Source organism: Lissotriton vulgaris, chromosome 7 (assembly GCF_964263255.1).
Source record: "Lissotriton vulgaris chromosome 7, aLisVul1.2, whole genome shotgun sequence".
NCBI lineage: Eukaryota > Metazoa > Chordata > Amphibia > Caudata > Salamandridae > Lissotriton > Lissotriton vulgaris.
The window spans coordinates 938,586,967-938,610,110 of record NC_141695.1 but is presented as its reverse complement, the minus strand read 5'-3'; the positions used below and the strand labels follow the sequence as shown (position 1 = coordinate 938,610,110).

Sequence of the window (23,144 nt, the reverse complement as noted above, 5' to 3'; positions counted from 1 at the left end):
TGCCCCATAGTTCGTGCACTACATACTTGTAACTATAAACTTGTATGTAATGTTGCTGTTCTAATTAGAAGCACTAGGTGCCACTGTTGACCAGCAAATTTATGTACAACCAAATCTAGTAACTCAGCACTTGGTACACGTATAATTAGACGCTATTTCATCGGGGTTGAAAGCCGAGCACTACTGAGGTGCTTCGTTTTCCTGCGATATTTCGCAATATACAACCTTTGCTCGAATCTTAAACAAATATTAGTTACACGAAAGAAAAGCTACTGGATATTTAGAGAGAAGAATGTGTATCGTCATCGGATTGGAAATGCATCGTGTGAATGGCCATTCTGGTTTCATGGGGAGTGTCCTGTTATGCTTTTTCATGGCGTTATCAGCAGCAATCGGAGAGATTCGCTATTCCATTCCGGAAGAAATGGAAAAGGGATCCTTTGTGGGCAATATTGCAAAAGACACCGGACTTAAAATCTCAGAAATGTCAGAGCGCAGCATCCAGATGTTTTCCAGAGGTAAGACACAGCATTTCGCTTTCAGTTTGAATAACGGCTATTTGTCTGTCCGCGAACAGATAGACAGAGAGTACATATGTGCAAAAACAAGTCCCTGCCTATTGATTGCAGAGCTGATTGCACAAAATCCTCTGGCACTTTACCAGTTTGAAGTTGAAATTCAGGATAAAAATGACAATGCACCCAGCTTTCCTAATGAGGAGCTGGTGTTGGAAGTCAGTGAGGTCAGTGCGCCTGGAACACGCCTGTCGCTGCCAAAGGCCAGCGACCCTGACGTGGGTACTAATGCTCTTCAAAAATATATTCTGAGCCACAACGCTTATTTCAAAACACAAGTCACCAGTGAAAGTGGTGATTTGATGGAGCCCGAACTTATACTTGAAAATCCCCTTGACCGTGAGGCTATGCCTGTGCATCACCTTATCCTCACAGCCATAGATGGTGGGGATCCTGCCAGGACAGGCTCTCTGCAAATCAGGGTTGTGGTTTTAGATAATAATGACAACCCACCCGTGTTCAGTCAGTCTGTGTACAAAGTCAGTGTCAAAGAAGATGTAGGGGAAGGAGCCCTGCTGACTACAGTCACAGCTACAGATGCAGATGAGGGATCGAATGCAGAGGTCACCTACTCCTTTAGCAACGTTCCAGCGGAGCACAACCCAAAGCTGCAGGTGAACAGCAAAACTGGAGATGTACATCTGATGGGAAACCTCGACTTTGAAGAAAATGAATTATTAGAAATGAAGATTCAAGCAAAAGACAATGGCGGCCTAGCTGCCGAAAGCAAATTAGTGATTGAGGTCGTTGATATAAATGATAACCCACCCACTATCACTATTGCATCTCTCTTTTCACCAATTCCAGAAGATTGCCCCACAGAGACAGTAATTGCCATATTCAGTGTGCAGGATAAAGATTCTAAAGAAAATGGCTGAATAAAATGTTCCATCTCGGACAATATTCCATTTCAGTTAAGATCTTCTATTGCTGATTATTACAGTTTAGTGACAGTTGAGTCATTAGACAGGGAAGAGGCCTTTGAGTACAACATATCGATTATAGCTGAAGACCATGGAACACCTGCCCTGACAACAATCGAAATGATCAGGCTACAAATTTCGGACATAAATGACAATGCACCTGTTTTTGACAGTCTGTCCTATACAGCCTATGTCATGGAAAACAACCCTACAACAGCCTCTATTTTCTCGGTGAATGCCAGAGACAGTGATTCGGGCCAGAATTCCAGAATCATATACTCTTTAATGAACAGTTTCAAAGATGATGCTCCTCTCTCTTCATACGTTTCCATTAACTCAGGTACTGGGGTCATCTATGCTCTCCGGTCATTTGATTACGAAAAGTTCAAGGAGTTGAAAGTCCAAGTGAAAGCACATGATGGAGGCTCCCCATCTCTCAGCAGTAATATCACTCTGAATATTGTTGTAGTGGATCAAAATGACAATGCCCCCCAAATTTTATTTCCTGCTCCTCTTACTGATGAGTCCTCTGGAGTGGAGTTTGCACCTCGTTCCTCTGACCCTGGATATCTTGTGACCAAGGTGGTTGCTGTTGATGTTGATTCTGGGCCAAATGCTTGGCTCTCCTATCAGATACTAAGGAGCACAGACCATGGGCTCTTCTCTGTTGGATTTCACAATGGGGAAATTAGAACAGCACGTGCCTTCCTAGAGAAAGATGCCCTATTTTTTTTTTTTTTATTTATTAAATTGAGAGTTCATACCGGTAAATACATATTCATAGAAGCGTACATAAATACATAGTTAGAAGCATTACATTATACCGTCAAGCGAAAAAAGCAAAAAGAATACTATACAGTACAGAGTCAGTTGACATGTTAAATATCTACACAGCCAGTAAATCATTCATTTGTAGTTTTGCTGTCCTCCAAGTAGCCACTGGGGCCCAAAGTCGCTTGCCCATATCCCTTAGCTTCGCTCCCTTTAAATCATATAATGCTTCCTCAATATTATGTATACCCAACATTCTACACAACCACATTTGAAAAGTTGGGGCTTCTGTATCCTTCCAGGCTGCGCTAATTAAAATCCTAAGGACTGCCACGGAAATGAAAACTAAAGCTTCGGCCTCAGTACTCATATTTAATTTCACATCACAACCGATTATTATCAAAGTTGGGGATAGGTTAATTTTGACGTCGAGTAGCCCCTCTAAAAACCGTGTTATTTCGGTTTTAATAGTTTTTAATTTTTCACAGCCATAGAACATGTGTATAAGATCTGCTGTACCATTTCCACATCTGGGGCAGTTGCTATTTGTCGCTTTCCCCCAAGAGAATAGTTTTTCGGGCGTATAGTATAAATTAAATAGAGTTTTGAAATGTTGGGCCCTGAGATTCGAGGAACGCAGAAACCTCTTATCCATAGCTAACGCTTTATCAAGGTCTACTTCGGGATCTCCCAATTTTTTGGACCATGTGGTTTCAATTTTTCCAATATCGTCGATTGATGCGTCGTTAAATATTTTATAAATATCTCTAATTCTATGGCCGCCTGACTTCAAATACTCAATTAGTTCGAATTTCCCAAGCTGAGTGATGCGTGGCCTAATTGCTTTAATTCTATTTACAATCTGTAGGTATTTGAGCTCTTGATAGCCTTGTAGTGAATAGTGGTATGTGAGTTCTTCAAGCGTTCTGCAATGATCTCTGATCATTATTTGCCCCAACTCCACAATACCATGACTCTCCCAATGACGCCACGTTCCATCCCTACTAAGATTTGGAAAGAGTGTTGAGTTCCAAAGTGGTGTGCGGTAATGGATAGTAGGTATATCTAGAACTTTTTTAACAGTTTTCCATATATACCATATACCTTCCAACGTCTTGTATCCAATTTCCTTGTAATAACTCCTCTGGGTTCTCCTTAATAAAAGCCCTACGGCTTCACTTCCCACCAATAGCTGAAAAATTGATGGAATCACCGCCTGCCTGAGGGTTGGGCCCCCCGGATGGAGTAGGATAGCCATGTCTGCAAGGAGACATGCAACATGATAGCTCTTAATATCTGGCAATCCCAACCCACCTCTATCTTGTGGTAATGACATATATCTATTTGACCGCCTTATTTTACCATATTGCCATAAAAATTTCATGAAAATGGACTCAATCTTCTTAATAATTTTCTCGTCAATTTTAAATGGGATTGACCTTAATTTATAAAGCACCTTAGGAAACATTGTCATTTTTATGACGTTAGCCCTCCCAATCAGTGACAACTTTAATGAGTCCATTCTTTTTAGATCTGTTTCCATAGATTTGAAAAGAGGGGTATAATTATCGTCAATTATTTTACCTGGTTCTGCATTTATTGTTATACCCAGGTAAACTACAGATTCTACATACCTTCCATCCACCTTGGCTATTTTTTTAGAACATAGTACCTGTGTTTTATCCACATTTAGTCGGTAGCCCGACACATCTCCAAACTTACTAGTTATATTAACTACCTCCCTCATAGCTAGCTCTGGATCTTTTGTAATGACTGCTAGATCATCCGCATAAGCGAGAAGTTTAGTGTGAAACCCATTTGATATTACTGGTTTAATAAGCGCACTGTTCATTAATTGTGTAATTAAAGGGTCTATGTAGAGCGCGAACAGGATTGGAGAGCATGGGCAGCCCTGTCTTGTACCCCTTGTTATGTTGATCCTATCTGATCTTTCCCCCATTGATTGAATTCTTGCCGTAGGTGATGAGTACATAGCCTGGATGGCTTGACAAAATCTAGGGCCAAATCCCCTTGCCTCCATAACCTTCCATAGGAAACTCCATCTGACGCGATCAAATGCCTTCTCCGCATCGAGGAGGATCATTGCAACCTCCTCCCCCCTAGCAGCACCGATGTCAAATAATGTAATAGCTCTCCTAATATGGTTTGTGGTTCCTCTTCCTGGGATAAACCCATGCTGCCAGGGGGAAACCAAGGACGCAATGATCCCTCCCATGCGAGTGGCCATGATTTTGGCATATAGCTTGTTATCACCGTTAATCAATGATATTGGTCTGTAGGAGCCCGGGTTAGTCTTAGGTTTCCCTTTTTTGTGAAAGATTACTATATTAGTTTCTTGCCAGGACTCAGGTATTATTCCGGTATTCATAACACCATTGAATAGCTCTAAGAGCAATGGTGTTGTTTCCTCCCTTAGACTTTTAAAAAGCTCTACTGGTATAGCATCTGGGCCCGCCGCCTTTCCGCTTGCAAGATCTTTCAGTGCTTCCAATACCTCTGACATTGTAATATCTTGTTCCATTAGTTCGATCTGGCCTGGTTTTAACTTACTACCCATGTCTAACCAGCTTATTTTTGGTGCCTCTGCAGCTGCTTCCTCCTGATATAATTCTTGATAAAATTTCCTAAACCCCTCCAAAATTTCACCAGGTTTGTCGTATATTTGGCCCTGATATTCAATTTGTGTCACAATGTTCTTACTTGCCACCTGCCTAATTCGCAGGGCAAGAGCTCTACCTGCTTGCTCACCAGTTTCGTAAAGGCGTGATCTCTGTGCCTGATAATTTGCTGCCGCCTTTCTTGCTAGTTGTTTCTGGATCTCAGCTTTTAAGGAGTTCACTCTATGTAGGCTCTCGACAGATTGAGCACCTGTAATTATATCTTGTCTATGTTGTGTCTCTGCCTCACTCAGTTTTCCCATCAATGCTTCCCTTTCCCTATTAACCTTTTTCCATATGTTGGTGGTATAGCTTATAGTCTCTCCTCTTATTCCTGCTTTGAAGCTATCCCACACGACTCCCCTTGATGCACTATACCTATTAGCGTCAAAAAAGGACTGGGACCATATTTTCATATGAGTGATGTAGTCGGCATCCGCTAATAATTTTTTATCAAATGACCAGGGTCTAGGAACCTTGTATGGTTTATTGATGGCCATATTTAAGACTAGGGGATTATGATCAGACATGATTTTGGGAAGCTTATTTATTTGTACACTCCTAAGTAGGGTAGTCGAGATCTTGAAATAATCCAATTTCGAGTATTTATTAAAAGGATGTGAAAAATAGGTAAACCCGGGGTCTCCAGTCTGTAAATTTCCCCAAACATCATCTAAGCCATGTTACTGCATCATTGACGTGATTGCTCTAAACACCCTTGGCTTCCTACCTATGTATGCGCTGCCATCCGTAAAATTTGCAGAGATGTTAAAATCGCCACATAATACTATCGGGGTATGCCAATCAATTAATTCATTTTCAATATGACTAAAGATTTCTGGCTCGTCTGTGTTGGATCCATATACTGTGCAAATAGTGAAACCTAAGTTCATTTCGCAAATTGCCCATCTTCCTAATGAATCCGCCTTACACCTTTTGGCCCCCCCTAACCCCACTTTACCAATTATGGCCACACCTCTTATCATAGAAGTCTGGGATGTACATGACAACAATTCATAGCTTTTAAAATTCAACCAATGTTTTTTGCTCCAGGGTAAGTGGGTCTCTTGTAAACATATTCAATCTAAGTTTATCATATTTAGATATTGTTCAAGCTTCCCCCTCTTTTTCCAATCATTTAATCCTCCTATGTTGAGAGATCCAATCCTTAGTTTAGGCATACCAAATTTTTAAATATTTCCATAACATCAACCTGTCCAGATAACTGATGCATACACAATATACATAATAAGAGCATGTCCTTTGTTTCAATTTTACTCTTTCATTCGAAATCACTTTAACAGTACGAACTCTCTTCAGTTTTTTATTTTCTCCCCCCACATCCGCCACCCACCCCACTTTCTCCCCCTCCCTTCCACACCCTCTTGCCCCCCCCCTCCTGCCACCCTTTGAGGCAACCTGGGTTTAGACTCACCCAGCTGTTGGTGGCCGTGTGTTCCGCGCGCCTGGACCTGCCACCTGGCCTGATACTATTTGATCCTAGTGAGTGTCAACCTTATATCAAATAGCAATAGTCAATAGTTCGTCGTCACTAGATGCCTTATTCTATTTAGTTACCATTATCTTGTTTCATTCTTGCTTCAACCTCCTTGAGATAGGCCTCTGCCTGGATTTCACTTGTGAAGCTCCTAGTTGAGCCTTTGTATATTATTTTTAACCGCGCCGGGTTTTGCAGATAGACCGTTGCTCCTAGCTTTTCGAAAGGGGCAAAAAGCTGTCGCATTCGCCATCGTCTTTCTACTGTTGCGTGTGCAAAGTCTGGTCTCGCAAAAAACTTAAAGCCCCTATATTCTCTTTGAGCCGTTGGTCTGACCAAGTCATATATAGTGTCACGTACCAGAAAGTTTCCAAAGTTGACTAAAAGAGCTCTAGGATATTTTAAAGATTTCTCTGACCGTTTTGGTAGTGTTAGTGGAAAGCGATGTGCTCGGCATACTTCTTTATCCATTTCCCAAGAGTTGAGTTCTGGGAAAGAAGATTTTAGTAGATTGATCATGAAGTTTCTTGGATCACTCCCTTCCGAGCCCTCGGGAATCCCAAGAAAGCGAAGATTATTCCTCCTTGTTCTATTTTCTTGGTCTTCAGCCTTCATCATCAAGTCCTTAATTATTCCCTCGTGCTCCTTTGCTTGGAGTTGTAATCTAGCGACGTCTGATTCCAGGTTTTCTGCACGAACTTCTACCGAGCACATTCTATCTGAGATTTCCTGGCATGTATTGCCAACTTTGTTGATAGCTCCTTCCAATTTTTGAATAGCGACATGATTTCTTTGGCTATCTTCCTTTACATCTTGATGAAAATTTTTGATTGATTCAAAGACTTCGCTAAGTGTAGGTTCTCTACGCTTCAGCTGTTCATCATCATCCGGGTTGTCGATGATATTCTTATTTTTTTCAGATTCAGCATTTGTTTTACGATGAGGGCTTTTGCGTGAGAGTTTGGTTCTCACTGTTGTTTGTTCTGGATTACTCCCAGGATCTGTCGTTTCATCGTGAATTATATTTGGATGCCTTTTATGTTTACTTCTCTTTTTCCCCATTTTCTTTGTTGGTGTATAATCGTATAATAGGGCATTCTTAGATCCAATATTTGTCGGTGAAGGTGCTTTTTTGTCCAGTTCCTCCTGTCTGTGATTGTCACCAAGATCAGTCTCTTCACTGGATTTGCTGGATTCACTGGAGATTGATATTCCTGTCTCATAGATCTCTGATTCAGAGCCATCGGAGACTTCTGCTGAAGCGTATCCCTCCGTCACACGGTTTATATTCGAGACTTCTTCTGAAGTGCTGCCTTTCACCAATAGATTAATATTTGAGTCTAAGTCTATGTTAGGGCCAGATCCACTTTCTTCCCTCATATTTTCATGTTCTAGATGTTCTACTGGGACTGCTGAGACTAAAACCTCAGATGCCGCAGTGATGGTCTTATTTTGTAAACCTTGTTGATCCATTGTGTATGGTGGAATTTCATTAAGAGGGCAATTCTGATGTCTATCTTTAATTGCTGGGCTGAATATGTTTGAAATTCTAGGTTGGGAACCTGTTGAGTGCCCAGTTATGTTAGCCGTAGCTTTTAAATTTTTGATCGTCTGTAGTCTTTTGGCCTTTTTCTCCAATAGGTCAAGATTCTCTCTGCTTGTCAATTCTTTTTCCTTTTCTGCTTCTTTTACTCTCTGTTTCTCCTTGGCTTTCTTTTTTGATTTCTCGGCTTCCTTGTGCAGTTTCTGTTCAATCTGTCCATTCTCGATGTTTCTATCTTTTCCATCAGCCTTGATAGCTCTTGTTTTGCCATCATCATTATCCTCGTCATTATTTTCCATCGCTTTATAACCCCTAGTTTCGGGTCGTCTCTGTGTTTCTTTTTTCTTCTGAGATCCTTGTGAATTATAACTCTCTTTGGTATTTCCTCTGTCATCTGAGTTCTCTGCCCTTTCTTGACTTTCTTGTATTTCTTCTTTTTCTTGATCTTTTTCTTGATCACCCTCACCCTCTCCTCCTTGAGCCTGGGCCTTTGCTTTTGATTTGGTATCGGTTATTTTATCATTCTTTATCCCAGTTTGATTCTGTTTTAGAGTTTGAGTTTGATCTTGAGTATCAAGTTCACTGGTTTTGTCACTGGTTTTATCCTTATTTTTGTAGTGTAGTTCCTAGTTTCCCACTAGGCCCTGCGCATTGGAATAACATAAACAGTAGTATCGACGTGGAACTGCGGATATTCCAGGCCTCCACTGACTATGCTAAACTTAATTGGGTTGTGTTACCAACTAGCTCAGAGGTCACTGGAAACTTTCTTCTCTGCATAGGAAGTGATCAGCTTCCTTGGCACAGACAAGAAGGGATTCAGCTTTCCAACAACCGTGCAACATGACAACTTTGCTCCTCAGATCAAGAGTCAATCTCTAGGGTTGTGTGAAACAATAGACATGTATTTCACTCAGTCAGTCTAGTGCAGTTTACTTTCACGAGATGTAGAGAATAGAGAGACGGGCGTTTGTCAATAAAAGTTAACATTTATTGAACAGTCTTTCTTCTCGTACAAGAGAAATGTATTGCCACAATTGCAATAATTGTTATTATAAAAAGTACGTACAGTAAGATAAGTATTGCGAAATAGAACTGTAAAAGCATTGATATGGTTTCTTAGCCATACAATGGTTTAAAAGTAATAAAACATATATACAGTCATATATACATTAGGCTAACATACTCAACTGGTGCTTCTAACTAAGCCTACCCCAGTGTGCCTGACCTAAGCCTAACACGTGAAAGGGGAGTAAGTAAGTAGCTTTAAGTTAAGTTGGTTTTGCCAAGGTTTGTTTCAAGAATTCTCGTCTAAGGGTTTAGTCAACACCATACCTCTGAATAGAATGATGGAGGATTGGTATCTCCTTCAGGGGTCTCTCTCGATATCCCAGTCACCTGCGAGGGTAGACCGGAAACGCCGGAGCTGGATTTCTCTGCACGAGAAAGGCAGCGGGTCTCTTCAGCGCGTCGAGGAAGGAGGGGGAACAGCGTCCGCGGGCAGCTGGAATCTGCTGGATGTCTTCGCAGAGGACGGCTGTTCAGCTCCTTAAGCGTACTGCACCATAGTTCGCGCTTTAGCAGCGATAATGGTATCAGCAGCTTCACCACCACAGGGACAGCAGGCTGCAGCGACAGAGTGCTAGATTTACCAACACGGGGTCTTGCAGGCAGCTGGCATCAGCAACAGTAGCTCTCATTGCTTAAGGCAACGTTGGTAATATTTATACCTGACAGGTGCCGGGTTTGACGCAAGTTTGCTGGACATAAGACGTCAATTAAAGATGTCACTAGGAAGTGATAGTTATCAGTTGCTCATTAGAGTTCCATTACTAATCAAAACATAGCAAGCGGGGATTTCCAGGTTTGCTGAGTTTTTATCTTGTTGAAGAACTCGGAGTGTTATCTAGGAATATCAGATAGTCACTACTGCTCTGTCATTGCACTAATTGGTCGCAAAGGAAGTGGCAGAGAGAACTATGCTGGAATGTGGCTCTGTTCGTGTGAGGCCAGAGATGACTTTTCAGAAAATCGCACTTGAACGGTTATGCCAATATAGGGAATAAATGGATTTATAGCCGAATAGGGGCATAAGGTCACAGTATCGATCAGGAACCTAGATAAACACGCAACACCCACTCCACGGGTTAATGTCCATCAAAATTACTAAAACTAAAGCAATTAGATGTATGTGTAACATTGCCCACCCCAAAATACATAAATGCATTCGAAATAGGCGTACTTGTAATACATGAATTTAGGTACTGTACGTTTTTTAAAGCATAGTAATCATTCAAAAAATTATTGCATATGAAATCAATGAACGATTATGCAAAAAGAATTACACATGAAGTATCTCTGACAGAAGAAAGGCGAGATAAATCATAAAAATGCATTGTAATAACATGTGTGCTAGAGGCTGGTGTTGTTATGTCTCTAGATGTGTTTAGAAATAGAAGTGTGAAGCTTCTGTTCTCCAAGAACAGTTTTTACGTTAAGCAAAGAATTGTTCGTGCCAAAAAGGTCAATATTAGAAAAATTGTCCAATTCAAAGAAAATAGATTTCCAAAGCTCTTGGCAGTTTTTGTTGATCAAAACTGAAGGCCGAATTCAGAGTTCATGGGAACGCTGTGTGTCGGAAAGCTTCTCAAAAGTTATTGTTTCTGTACGGGTGAGAACATCGTATCAGACAGGCTCTCAAAGAATTGGTCTACAAATTCAGGTGATAGTTCAACCAAATTAGATAGCGCTGTAACTTGGCAGGTGTGAGAATGATTGCTGTCATCATAGTCGGGACCAGCAATGCTCACAGAACGTTGTACCTGGATGATGTTGCTTTTGTCACTCGCTCCACTGTTACCACTTGGCTGTAGCACAGGAGTCTCCACGAATGCCGTCATCAGGATTGGTAGCCGCTGGGGACAACACAATGCGTGAGCCGTTATTGGACTGAGCAAAGTATCGACGTCCATTGGTACTGCTGATGGAAGTGAAAGACAGATGTCCAACACGCATTCATCGCCGCAAAGCATACACCGTAGCACAGGTAAAATGCAATTTTGCCATATCGGTCTGAATGAAAGGAACCAGGTCATGTTTAGATCTCTAAGCCTGGCCAATCCAAGGACGTTAGTTATCCTGTCCCGGTAGCGCATTGCTAGGATTGTCTCTTCCATTCCCATGGGAGCTATGTCTGAGCCGAGGCTTGCCATAACGAAGCAGGAGGGTCAAAAATAGAATCCCTGCGACGAGTCCCAAAAATAATGGTATGCCGCCAAAAATGGACTGCACAAAATTAGGAAAGATTCCCAAAATTGCCTGGAAGGGTGTTAGCAGTCCCGAAAAGACTGTCTTAAATATGCCTGGGATGCTTGTTGCACTAGACATGTTAAGGAGTTGGCTGAACATTTCTACGAAATGCACGGGGCAATTTGTTGATAAAAGGTCATGAACTTCAGTAGCTGTCCTTGCAACTAGAAGATCATACGTCTCTTTAGATGACGTTATAGGCACTGTTGTCTGTAAAAGTACAGATTTCATTTTGCTTAATGTATCAATTTGTATAGAATAGAGATTCAGACGAGGCCAGATGGGAGTCACTATGTCTGGAGGCCCACTCGGAAACAATGCTTGCATACAGCATTTGAGCATGGATGTTACTTCTACTAGATAACTTTTCCCTGGCACGAGGCCACAACATCTGTGATCCGTTCTAAGAATGTAACTCCCGTTCGAAAGTTGCATAAAGAAGGGCTCTATCTGAATTGCAGGTGTGACTAGCTGGTGGCATGAAAGGTTGTTTGAATTTCCATCACATGCTCCGTGTAAATTAATACCCTGACACAAAAGTATACCGCTTAGTGAATGTTTACAGTTCTCACCACTAAGAAATACATTTTTGTCACTGTCACTATAGCAAGAATGAGTGTATGGTAATTTCCATTCGGATTTTACATATCCTTTACCCAATTGTTCATACTGGCCAGCAGGTATGTACTCAAGGCACTTTTTAAATCGGAAAGTTGTTATCGGAACTGTGATAATTCCGTGTATTATCCATTCAATGACAGGACTCTCTGACATTGTCAATGGTAATCTCTCGAGTTTTTCGATGCTCAGGATTGTATAGTCTGCTCCTTTCTGTGCCAAACTGATCTGTTTATCAGTAAGGTTAAAACTGGAAAATAATGACGTCGTGTTGATTAAACGCCAAGGCACATAGCCTGAACGAAGATTTTGCAGCGTCCAGCCCAATTCTATAATAGAGCGTAATTGAGATTGGCCATGTTGTAACATTAGCAAATCTCTGTCTATCACATCAAAGGCAGAGGATACAATATTGTCCAACGAATATATTCTGGAAGACAGAGTCATTAACCCATTGTCTACCACAGAAAGTGATTTCTCCAAATTAATACGATCAATTTCTCGTATTTTTTCAGCAGTTTCAATTTGCTTTACTTTCCAAGCCTCGTTGTAAGCAGCATAGATACTGGTCGCTATGAAACGCTTTTGACGCTGTTGCGTGGTCCAAGAATGAAATCGCGCAAATCAGCACCATCTTTTAGTAAAGACAAGTGTTGCTTAATTTCAGCCAGTGTGGACGAGGTTAGCCATTCAAGGCAGAGTTTCCCTACACTGTATGTTGTTATAATCCCTGGATGTTGTCTCTGGGAATATCTCGAGTCTAATCTGGTCATTTTTAACCCCTGCGTCTTATTCAGGAATCTATCTTGACAGCTATTTGTGTCTGTAGGCCAGATTAACCACTTTTTCCAATCAGGATTTGTTCTGTTGAAATGTAAAATTTGTGACACGTCTAACTCAATATCAGCAGTTGCATTTTCTGGTATTGGCTTCGGAATAGACGGTGTTTTAAGGTCTTTGATCTTAGCTAGGCCAAGACAAGATGTTTGGTGTATTGTGTCATTTAAAAATAACATTTGTTCTGGTATCATGCAGGTTCTAAATAGTGCTTCAATGCCTTGCACCTGCCAATCTTTTGTACCCCAAATTGTTTTCGTTTCAATATTATTTTTCCAATAATCAAAACCAAATGTCATCATTTTGTCATAAAATGCTTCTGAATATATCAATTTAGAATTTGTCAGCATTGTTTTCATTCCTGTTTTATCTAACAGTTTATAATAAAACGTTTCTGCATCACTGGTGTTAAACCCTGAGAAGTATTTGAATTTCTCAAAGAATGCTTTAGAACTGCTTTTAGGTGGTGTAGAACAATGTTCCCATTGATTATACATAAAAACATTTCTAGGCTGTGCAGATTTATGCAAGTAATGATCCCCATAGTGGGTGTAACAGAATAACTGCTCATAACTAGATGAACCTTGTAAATAATCATGATCTGTGAATCTAGCTGACATTACTAAATCAGACATCATGTCATTAATACTGTTAAAGTCCCAATCATCAGAGAATGTACTAGGTGTCACAAAGTCACTTAAGGAAACCTTTAGTTGATGAGGATACTTCAGGATTTCGACCGGACCATATATCTCATAGTCTGTTTTCTCCCATACTACCCCACCAGGTATTGGAATTGCTGTGACATTTACTGTTGACAGTTCTCTTTTCTTCACGTGGGATGATCTGTGTGGTTTCAGGACTAGGTTGATGTTCTGACTTGCTGTGTCCATTGTAATATATTTTCCTTCAATGAATTTTCCCAAACACAGTACCATGATGAGCCAAAGCAGGAGGAAAAATACACCTAGACCGAACCAGAACTCTAGCCAAGGCGAAATAAGGTAGATTTCCTTCAGTTGATGAAAGAGTTCCGTTGCTTTTTCTTTAAAAGTCTTTTTTGTTTCTGGCATCACTTCGGGGGCACTTAAATCTTCAGAGAAGTTGTCGAAGTTGATGAAATAACCAGAGGCAGTTCTGTCAATTGATGGGATTGTTCTTTCAATCTGTCTCTCGGTAGCACTTTCTGATGCCACATCATTGTAGACTGGTGTTGTTTCTTGACGAACTGTTTCAATCTGTGTTTCAAGAGGCACGAGTTCCATGGCATTATTGCATAGTCCTTCATTGTGCACTGCAGGCTGATCGAATGTGATTAGTCTTTCAGTTTGAACCTCTTGGATTGTTGCAAGTTTGGGTATTCTGTTGTTTCTTGCGAGTCCACTGGGCCTACTGTTGATTATAGGCCACATGCTTGTGGTTTTACCAGATCGATAGACACAACTCTGTTCTCCTTTTTACCAGCAAGGGGCGGTAGCACAACTGATCTTGTTCCGGTGACTGCCAAGACAGGTACTGCTTTTCTGTAAGAAGGCCCAAATTCCTTCTTAACCGCGATCTTTTCTCTGACTAGATCCCCAATCTTTGGAATCCAGACAGTCCTTGCTGGGGCTGTTGCGGGTGGTGCCTCGTCAGTGGTACTTGGCTGTTGCTTTAACTTTATGTTGCTTAATGATTTTCTTTTTTCATTCAGTTCCTGTAAAACAGCCAAACGATCTTTGATGTCAAAGTCTGTTGTTTTTTCTTGTACCACTGACATCTGACTATCGAGGTCCTGAACTCGCATTCTAATTCCGAACAATAGTTTGTATGGGCTGAAACCTTTTAGAGAATTTCTTGGCATGTTGTTAAGACTAGTCTGGACACTTATTAAATGTTTGACCCACCCAGCGCCTGAACCTAATACCTTCGCTGTTATAGATTGCTTTATGTCACGGTTTTTTCTTTCTATCACACTATTCCCTTCCGGGGTATGACGGACAAGAATACCGCAACCCAATTCCCATGCTAGCCATGGCCTCCTTATAGGCTCGAGAGCTGAAAGCAGGACCCTGGTCAGAATGGAACGTGGTAATTGCGTATGTGCCGATAAAGACTCGCAAATCTTTTATAACCGTTCTAGCGTCAGCCGAGCGCTGGGGCCACATCCATATGAACCACGTACAGGAATCCACTGCTACCATGATATATCTATAGTTGCCGTCCCTTTGTAGGGGACCACAGTGGTCCAGGTAAACGCATGCAAATGGTTTATCCGAGATGAGAAGGGGTGTCTGCGCTGGTCGTTTTACTGTTGATACTTTTATCCTTTGGCATATGTCGCATTCTAATACATACTTTTTAGTTTGTATTCTCAAGCGAGGCCACCAATATCTCTGTTTTAATAGTGATATTGTTGCGGATCGCCAGCGTGTGCAGAAGCAAGTCCTTTGTGTGCCGCTTTGATTAGTCCTAGTCTGTGTTCCCTGTTTGGAATTACTCTATCCCCCACTCCAGGGATTCGAGCAAAAGGAACATTATTTGTATCCGTTAAGTACAAGTACTTTTCAGGAAAGCCTTTTGGGAGTGTTTTCTTATCATTTTTTACTGACGCACTGACAGCTTGTAGAATATCGCTGTCTATTTTTGTTTGTGACCGAGTTATCGCAGCTACGGAAGCCGTTTGTACAGCTGCCTTCGCGGCTTCATCAGCCAATGAATTCCCTGCAACGTGAACGCCATCACGTTGATGACTCAGTGTATGTATCACGTGAGTCTTTTGTAGTTCTTTCTGTAAAAGAACTACCTGTTCCCAAAGCATTTTATGCTTTATTGTGCCACCTTTTGCATCTTTGAAACCATTTTCCACCCAATTCTGCAAGTATTCATTATAAGATTGTACGCAATAAAAAGAATCGCACACTATTAGTGTGGGGAATTCGCGATCGGTATTTTCTAGCGCCATCTTAAATGCTACTAATTCAGCTCGTTGAGCCGAGCAATCTCCTAGAGATTGTGTTTTGGTGACCAGTAGTCTGAATTTTCCTTTGTGCCAGCGACCTTTAACAATCGCGCACGCAGCACTGTAAGCTTGCTTACCCCCAACTGCGGGTTGTGCTGATCCGTCAGTATATATAATACTTCCGTATTCTTCGAGAGGCAGGATTTCAATTGGCAGAGGACATTCATATTCATATTGTAAAAACTCCTGTGTTTTTAAGTTAGGATCAAATTAGTAAACTACGTCTGTTGCAGCCAGAGAATTAACCCACTGAATCCATCTCGGATGCAAAGCTTTAGCATTAGGAATGCTTGCTTTAGTTACCGCTTCTAAAGCCGGTATGGGTGTTACGATTATTATTCGTTTACCTTGTGCTAGGGGCCTTTCTTTCGCTACAGCAGTCTGAACCGCAGTTAGAATTTTCTCCGTTGAACTGAATTTTATTTCAGCCTTAGTGTACAAATGTGATTTGTAAGCTATTGGTACCTTTTCTCCCTCATTAGAGGTTAGGTATGTGAATCCGCATCTTCCTGGGATGACTCGGATTACAAGATCACGTGTGTTGTCACGTGTATCTAATTTTGTTTTTGCTAACATGTCTGTTTGCAGTGATCTCAAAATTTCCGTGTGTTTTTGAGTCCAATTGATTTGTTTAAAATCAGGTTTAATTAGTTCGTAGAGAGGTTTAACCCTCTCTGCGTAATTTAGTATGTAAGTTCTTCCGAAATTCAGAAAACCTAGAATGGATTGTAAATTCTTCAGCGTTTTTGGAGCTTGGAGTACAGCGCACTTCTCTAAGAAGTTGTCCGCTAGGCTTTTCCCTTCACTTGATAATTCGTGCCCTAAAAATAGTACTGTCAGATGGGCAATTCGGGACTTTTTAAAGTTGAATTTGTAACCCTCTGCTGCGAACCCAAGTATAATGGTGTTCACTCTTTTCAAGTGAGTATCCAAGTTGTCGTCTGTGAGATAAATATCATCTACGTAAGACAATGCTTCATCATCATAGATTTGTAGTAACTCTGTTACTCTAGCTGAGAATAGTCCTGGGCTGTTCTTGAACCCCTGTGGGAGACGACAGAATTTTTTCTGCGACCCAAATGCAGAGAAAGCGGTCAAATATCTGCTTTCTGGTGCAATGTTTTGACAAAAGAAACCATTAGAACTGTCTAATGTCGTTTTATATTTTTTCCTAACTATGTTATTCATTAGGGCTGCACTATGCGAGTTTTGTACTGCAAAAGTTTTGCAACATGTATTAAGATGTCTGTAGTCCAAAACTAGACGATATGAATTGTCTGGCTTGGAGACAGGAAACAAAGGATTGTTCATTTGAGAGGTGCATGTTTCAATCACCCCCTGGTACTCAAGTTGATCTAAGATCTCCCTGACTTGTTTTTTAGCTTCTTGCTTTATGGGATACTGCCGTTGGGCAGTTGGTTCACTTTTTAATTGGATCTTGTGAGGCGGTGAATTGTCATCCCATCCTACATGATTTTTATATAATGCAGGTGCCTGGGCCACTGCCCATTTCCTTGCATATGTATATTTTTTGTGAATCGGAATGTGATTCGAGAAGGCAGGCATAATCACTTCTTCGCCACGAGGGCACTCCCTGACAAACTCTGGGGGCCAATCTTTTTCAGCTAACAGAATATCATAGCCTTTTGAGAGCTTATCCCAAAATAGACCCTTAATTTTCCTAGTCTTATCACCCTCTATACGCAATGTTATTTCGTATATTTTATGGGGCTCGCTAAGTCTGGCGTCGGCAGTTTCAACCTGAATGAATTCATTCGTGTCCACTGTCTCCAGATGACTCATCAAGATCTTGCGCGCTATACTGATTTCTGCTGCACTGTCCAACATTGTCAATGCCCACTCCCCGTTTTTCAACTGTGTCCTCAGTATTCTCGGCATGGTTGATTACTCTAATACTGGCTACCTTCTTTTTCTGAAATTGAGATTTTTTACTCTGAGCAGGTTCCTTGTCTTTGGACTTGGTGTGCTCTCCTGGGTCTGACCGTCCTCTTCTTTCCGAATTCTGTGGAAAAGATCGAGAGGGACGTGTATCAATACTTTGATATCTATCAGGTTTTTTCAGATTATCCCTATTTCTAAGGTTATATCTTTTCTCAGAGGGCTCCCTCTGGGGAGACTGGCGTTCTCGAGTCGGAGTTCTTTCCCTCCGTCGAGGAGACCTTCCTCTGGACTGGAAAACTTTTTCCTTGGGAGTGGATTGTTTATTTCCATCTCAGCTCTTTTTAGGAGTGTTTGAATTATTTTTAAATAATTTTACTAACTCTCTATACGCTTTTGTTAACTCTCCTATGTTAACTAAGAGATCTTCTTTTGACATTTTTTCAATGTCCGGATGTGGTGTGCAGCTGGCTAGAACCGGCCACGTGGCTCCTGGTCTACCTAGTGGACCGAGCCTGGTAATGTGATCATTGTGTTTTAGGGCGCCATTAAACCAGAGCAGGTGCTCTTGAAATTTAAGTGGAATTTCAATCTCCTCGAAAGGAGCGTACTCTTCCGGAGGTTTCTCTATTTTGTAATAGTGAAACTCTTTTGTTCTAGCGTTTACCGCTGGAAAGTTTATCCATGAATAGAATACCTCTGTCTGCCGATATTCGTGAGCCTCTATCACGAAAATTACTGTACCACCTTGAGGTGTCAGTCCGTTATCTATAAGTTTTAAAGTTATAGATCTTCTTAAGTGGACCGGGATGATAATAGCATCCGGGTCTGTGTATTCAGGACCTTGCTGAGTCGCATCTGCTGCGGCCCCAGAGGTTCCGTTTTCAGGCATTGTAAAAATGCGAGGTTTGCAGAGTAGGTCTCCAAGGAGACAAAGATTAGGTGCACAATATTTTGGAACACTGTATCCTTCAACGTTGAAGAAACCAGAGCTTTACATAGGAATCTCTTCCTACTAAGGTCGGGCGGATTTTAACCATTCATCCACTCCAGACGTCTATTGGAGTATTTACGGGAGAAAGGGGTGTGAAATATGCACGACTGAGTTACTCTATAAGTCTTGCGTTAGTTTATCGCCTTACCAAACGTTAGGGCGCCATGTAGTAAAGTTCCTAGTTTCCCACTAGGCCCTGCGCATTGGAATAACATAAACAGTAGTATCGACGTGGAACTGCGGATATTCCAGGCCTCCACTGACTATGCTAAACTTAATTGGGTTGTGTTACCAACTAGCTCAGAGGTCACTGGAAACTTTCTTCTCTGCATAGGAAGTGATCAGCTTCCTTGGCACAGACAAGAAGGGATTCAGCTTTCCAACAACCGTGCAACATGACAACTTTGCTCCTCAGATCAAGAGTCAATCTCTAGGGTCGTGTGAAACAATAGACATGTATTTCACTCAGTCAGTCTAGTGCAGTTTACTTTCACGAGATGTAGAGAATAGAGAGACGGGCGTTTGTCAATAAAAGTTAACATTTATTGAACAGTCTTTCTTCTCGTACAAGAGAAATGTATTGCCACAATTGCAATAATTGTTATTATAAAAAGTACGTACAGTAAGATAAGTATTGCGAAATAGAACTGTAAAAGCATTGATATGGTTTCTTAGCCATACAATGGTTTAAAAGTAATAAAACATATATACAGTCATATATACATTAGGCTAACATACTCAACTGGTGCTTCTAACTAAGCCTACCCCAGTGTGCCTGACCTAAGCCTAACACGTGAAAGGGGAGTAAGTAAGTAGCTTTAAGTTAAGTTGGTTTTGCCAAGGTTTGTTTCAAGAATTCTCGTCTAAGGGTTTAGTCAACACCATACCTCTGAATAGAATGATGGAGGATTGGTATCTCCTTCAGGGGTCTCTCTCGATATCCCAGTCACCTGCGAGGGTAGACCGGAAACGCCGGAGCTGGATTTCTCTGCACGAGAAAGGCAGCGGGTCGCTTCAGCGCGTCGAGGAAGGAGGGGGGACAGCGTCCGCGGGCAGCTGGAATCTGCTGGATGTCTTCGCAGAGGACGGCTGTTCAGCTCCTTAAGCGTACTGCACCATAGTTCACGCTTTAGCAGCGATAATGGTATCAGCAGCTTCACCACCACAGGGACAGCAGGCTGCAGCGACAGAGTGCTAGATTTACCAACACGGGGTCTTGCAGGCAGCTGGCATCAGCAACAGTAGCTCGCATTGCTTAAGGCAACGTTGGTAATATTTATACCTGACAGGTGCCGGGTTTGACGCAAGTTTGCTGGACATAAGACGTCAATTAAAGATGTCACTAGGAAGTGATAGTTATCAGTTGCTCATTAGAGTTCCATTACTAATCAAAACATAGCAAGCGGGGATTTCCAGGTTTGCTGAGTTTTTATCTTGTTGAAGAACTCGGAGTGTTATCTAGGAATATCAGATAGTGACTACTGCTCTGTCATTGCACTAATTGGTCGCAAAGGAAGTGGCAGAGAGAACTATGCTGGAATGTGGCTCTGTTCGTGTGAGGCCAGAGATGACTTTTCAGAAAATCGCACTTGAACGGTTATGCCAATATAGGGAATAAATGGATTTATAGCCGAATAGGGGCATAAGGTCACAGTATCGATCAGGAACCTAGATAAACACGCAACACTGGTTTTATCCTTATTTTTGCTTTTATCTTTTTCTTTGATCTTCTCCATGTCTTTCTCTATGGTTGTGTTGAAAGTCTGTATGGTAATTTCCGTGATATTTACTGCGAGCAGTACTGGGTTACCTCTAGCCCTGAATCCTCCTCCTCTGAACCTTGTAGTTGGTTTGAGTAAGCTTGAGAATCCAGCCCAAACTCTATTTCTCCGAAGAATCTTAATATCCAGATCTGTATTTTTCCCCAATTGTAAGTCTGAACAGATCTGCTGAAAATTATGTCCAGCCACCAGAGAGCCCATCCGTGGTCCACCTCCCTTTGCTCCCGGTATGCTGTTGCTGTTGTATTGTATATATATTGAATCTTTGTTATACTTTTTTTTTTTTTTTTTTTTTTGGGTGATAACTTTTTTTTTTTTTCCCCCTTTGATTTCCTTACTTTTCCGTTATTACTCCATTTTATTGTCAAATATTTGCCCACCTTTTGTATTATGTCGTGCTGTGCTGTGTACTATGCTGTGCTGTACTCTCCACTCAATGCTCCCTTTCCTTTTATTATTCTCGGCCCCCGGGCATTCCGTGCTAACAGCTAACAGCGTCAGCGTCATCACCCTTGACAACGACGCGGTCTCCTGCCTTCTTAAGACCTGCCGCCGTGTCTGCAGATGATGGATGATGGCAGGCAATGAAGCAGTCGAGCAGCAGCAGACGTGAGGCGGTGAGCGGAGCGAGGGAGGTGACGGAGACAGAGAATGAGAAGCGCTTAGCGCTGTGCTTGAGGAAACAAGCACCGCTGTCAGTCAAAAAGGGGAGAGCAGATCAGCGCTGAACGGAAAGCAGAGGGCAGAAAGCAGGTAGGATACCATCGAATCGAAGAATCCTTTTCTCTTTTTTTTTTTCACAGTGTTCTTTTCCACCCGGTGCACACACCGCTGATTGACTTCTATTTGTTGTGCTGTAACCATATCACGCTTCGATAGTGCACTTCCATTAAGTAACAATCACAAGCACCATCGTGAGCAGGCAATACTGCAAGCGTTACGGCACTGAGGAAATAAATCCGGGGATGCAGGGGTAGCTGAAAGCCGATAGATAGGATTTGCAGTTCTAGCTGCGTTCCGTGTGAACGCGTGTGATTGCGTCTTCTTTCTTTTTTAGCATACACTGCAAGCCTTAACTTCTGCTACTCCGGAGCAAAATTAGCAAAATTTAGTTTATGCCACTATACACAGTTCACATTTCATGTAGCATTGGCCATCCACTTGGCTGCAATTACAGCAAGCGCAAGAAAGTAACGGAAAAAGCAAAGTTGAAAGCCCCATGCACCTAAGAACTGCAACAATGGTAACTTTGCTTGCCTTGCCTTGCCTTATGATGGTCCCCCGCTGGCAAACACAAAACACAGAGCGTGGTCATCGTCTGGAGAATCTTGAGGGTCTTGAAGGCCTAAAGGCCCAGCAGTTTGAAGGCAGTTGAAGGCAGAAGGTAGAATGTTGAAGATTAAAGACTGAGGGTTGAATGGTTGAAGGTGAAGGTGACAATCAGAGCGTTACATTAGGCATTTTCCAGGCTCAGGAGCAGGCTCTGCAGCGACCTCTCACACGGGCGCCATCTTGCCTCCTCTCCTATGAGCAGAACTACGCACTGTAGTTTCTCATGGTGGAGATTCCACGACATCTGCGGAGCCTCTGCCTTGAAGGGAATGTCCCTAGAGAAAGATGCCCTAAAGCAGATGTTTGTAGTTTTAGTAAAAGATAATGGCCAGCCTTCTTTGTCTTCCACTGTAACAGTCACTGTCTTGCTATCTGACAGCATCCCTGAAATTCTGTCAGACCTAAGCAGCCCCCCAACATCTGTGGACTCTGAATCCAACCCAACTTGGTACTTGGTGATCGCCATTGTGTTAATTTCCTGTCTATTTCTCATATATTTAATTGTTTTGATGGCTTTCCAGATGCTTAAATGGAACAAATCTAAGTACTATAAGTCAAAAGCTGTAAATGGCTCTGTCCTTCCTGCCTCCCAGTTTGTGGGTATTGATGGTGTGAGAGCCTTTCTGCGAACCTACTCACATGAGGTGAGTTTAACAAATGGTTGTGGGTTGAAAAACCACACGAGTAGCAACTCAGGCACTCTTACTAACAGCCTCACTCCAAATGATTGGGATCTTATCGTCTTGCAAGATGGAAATAACAGCAAAGAAGCAATCACCAATGAGGTCAGCAGTTTCATTGCCATTTAATATATTTGTTTTTTACACACTATATCCGACATTCGTTTGCTTATGACCATTGTGTGGTAAAGTATGTGCATGCAATTTTGTGTACTGTGACATTATTGGTTAAATATGTGTTATATCTCTATAAGAGAAAAGTACTACAAGTGTACAGTGTATGCTATTTCTCAGAAAAAATCACACAAATGGAATAAATTAATCTGCCTTTTCCCCTATTGACATCTCTAAGGTGTTACTGTTTTTATTATTAGCTAATATTTATTGATCCTGTTTGTTCAGTGACTGACATAATATCATATTAAATAAGAGTTGTGTCTCAGTATGAGTTGTAATATTCAGAGAGATTCTGAATTATGTGCAAAAATCAACACAATGCCTAAAAATTCTTCTTTCTACCAATCACTGTTCATTATAAAAAAAAGATTATTAGATTGAAAAGCTAGTTCTCTTTTTCTTTGTATAATTTTCTGCTTTGATAATTCTCTGTTACCTGCTTTTCACATTGGCTACTGGCAGCAGGCATTATGACACCACAATTCTACTGCAATATATTATTATAGTTGAGCAGCTACTTTTTTTTCT

At 41.6% G+C, this 23,144-nt stretch overlaps 1 pseudogene; it reads left to right on the top strand.

Annotated features, from left to right (window-relative positions):
- The first annotated feature begins 373 nt into the window (after positions 1 to 373).
- On the top strand, positions 374 to 22,568 carry LOC147702771 (protocadherin gamma-A3 pseudogene; annotated as a pseudogene).
- Positions 22,569 to 23,144: the final 576 nt, after the last annotated feature.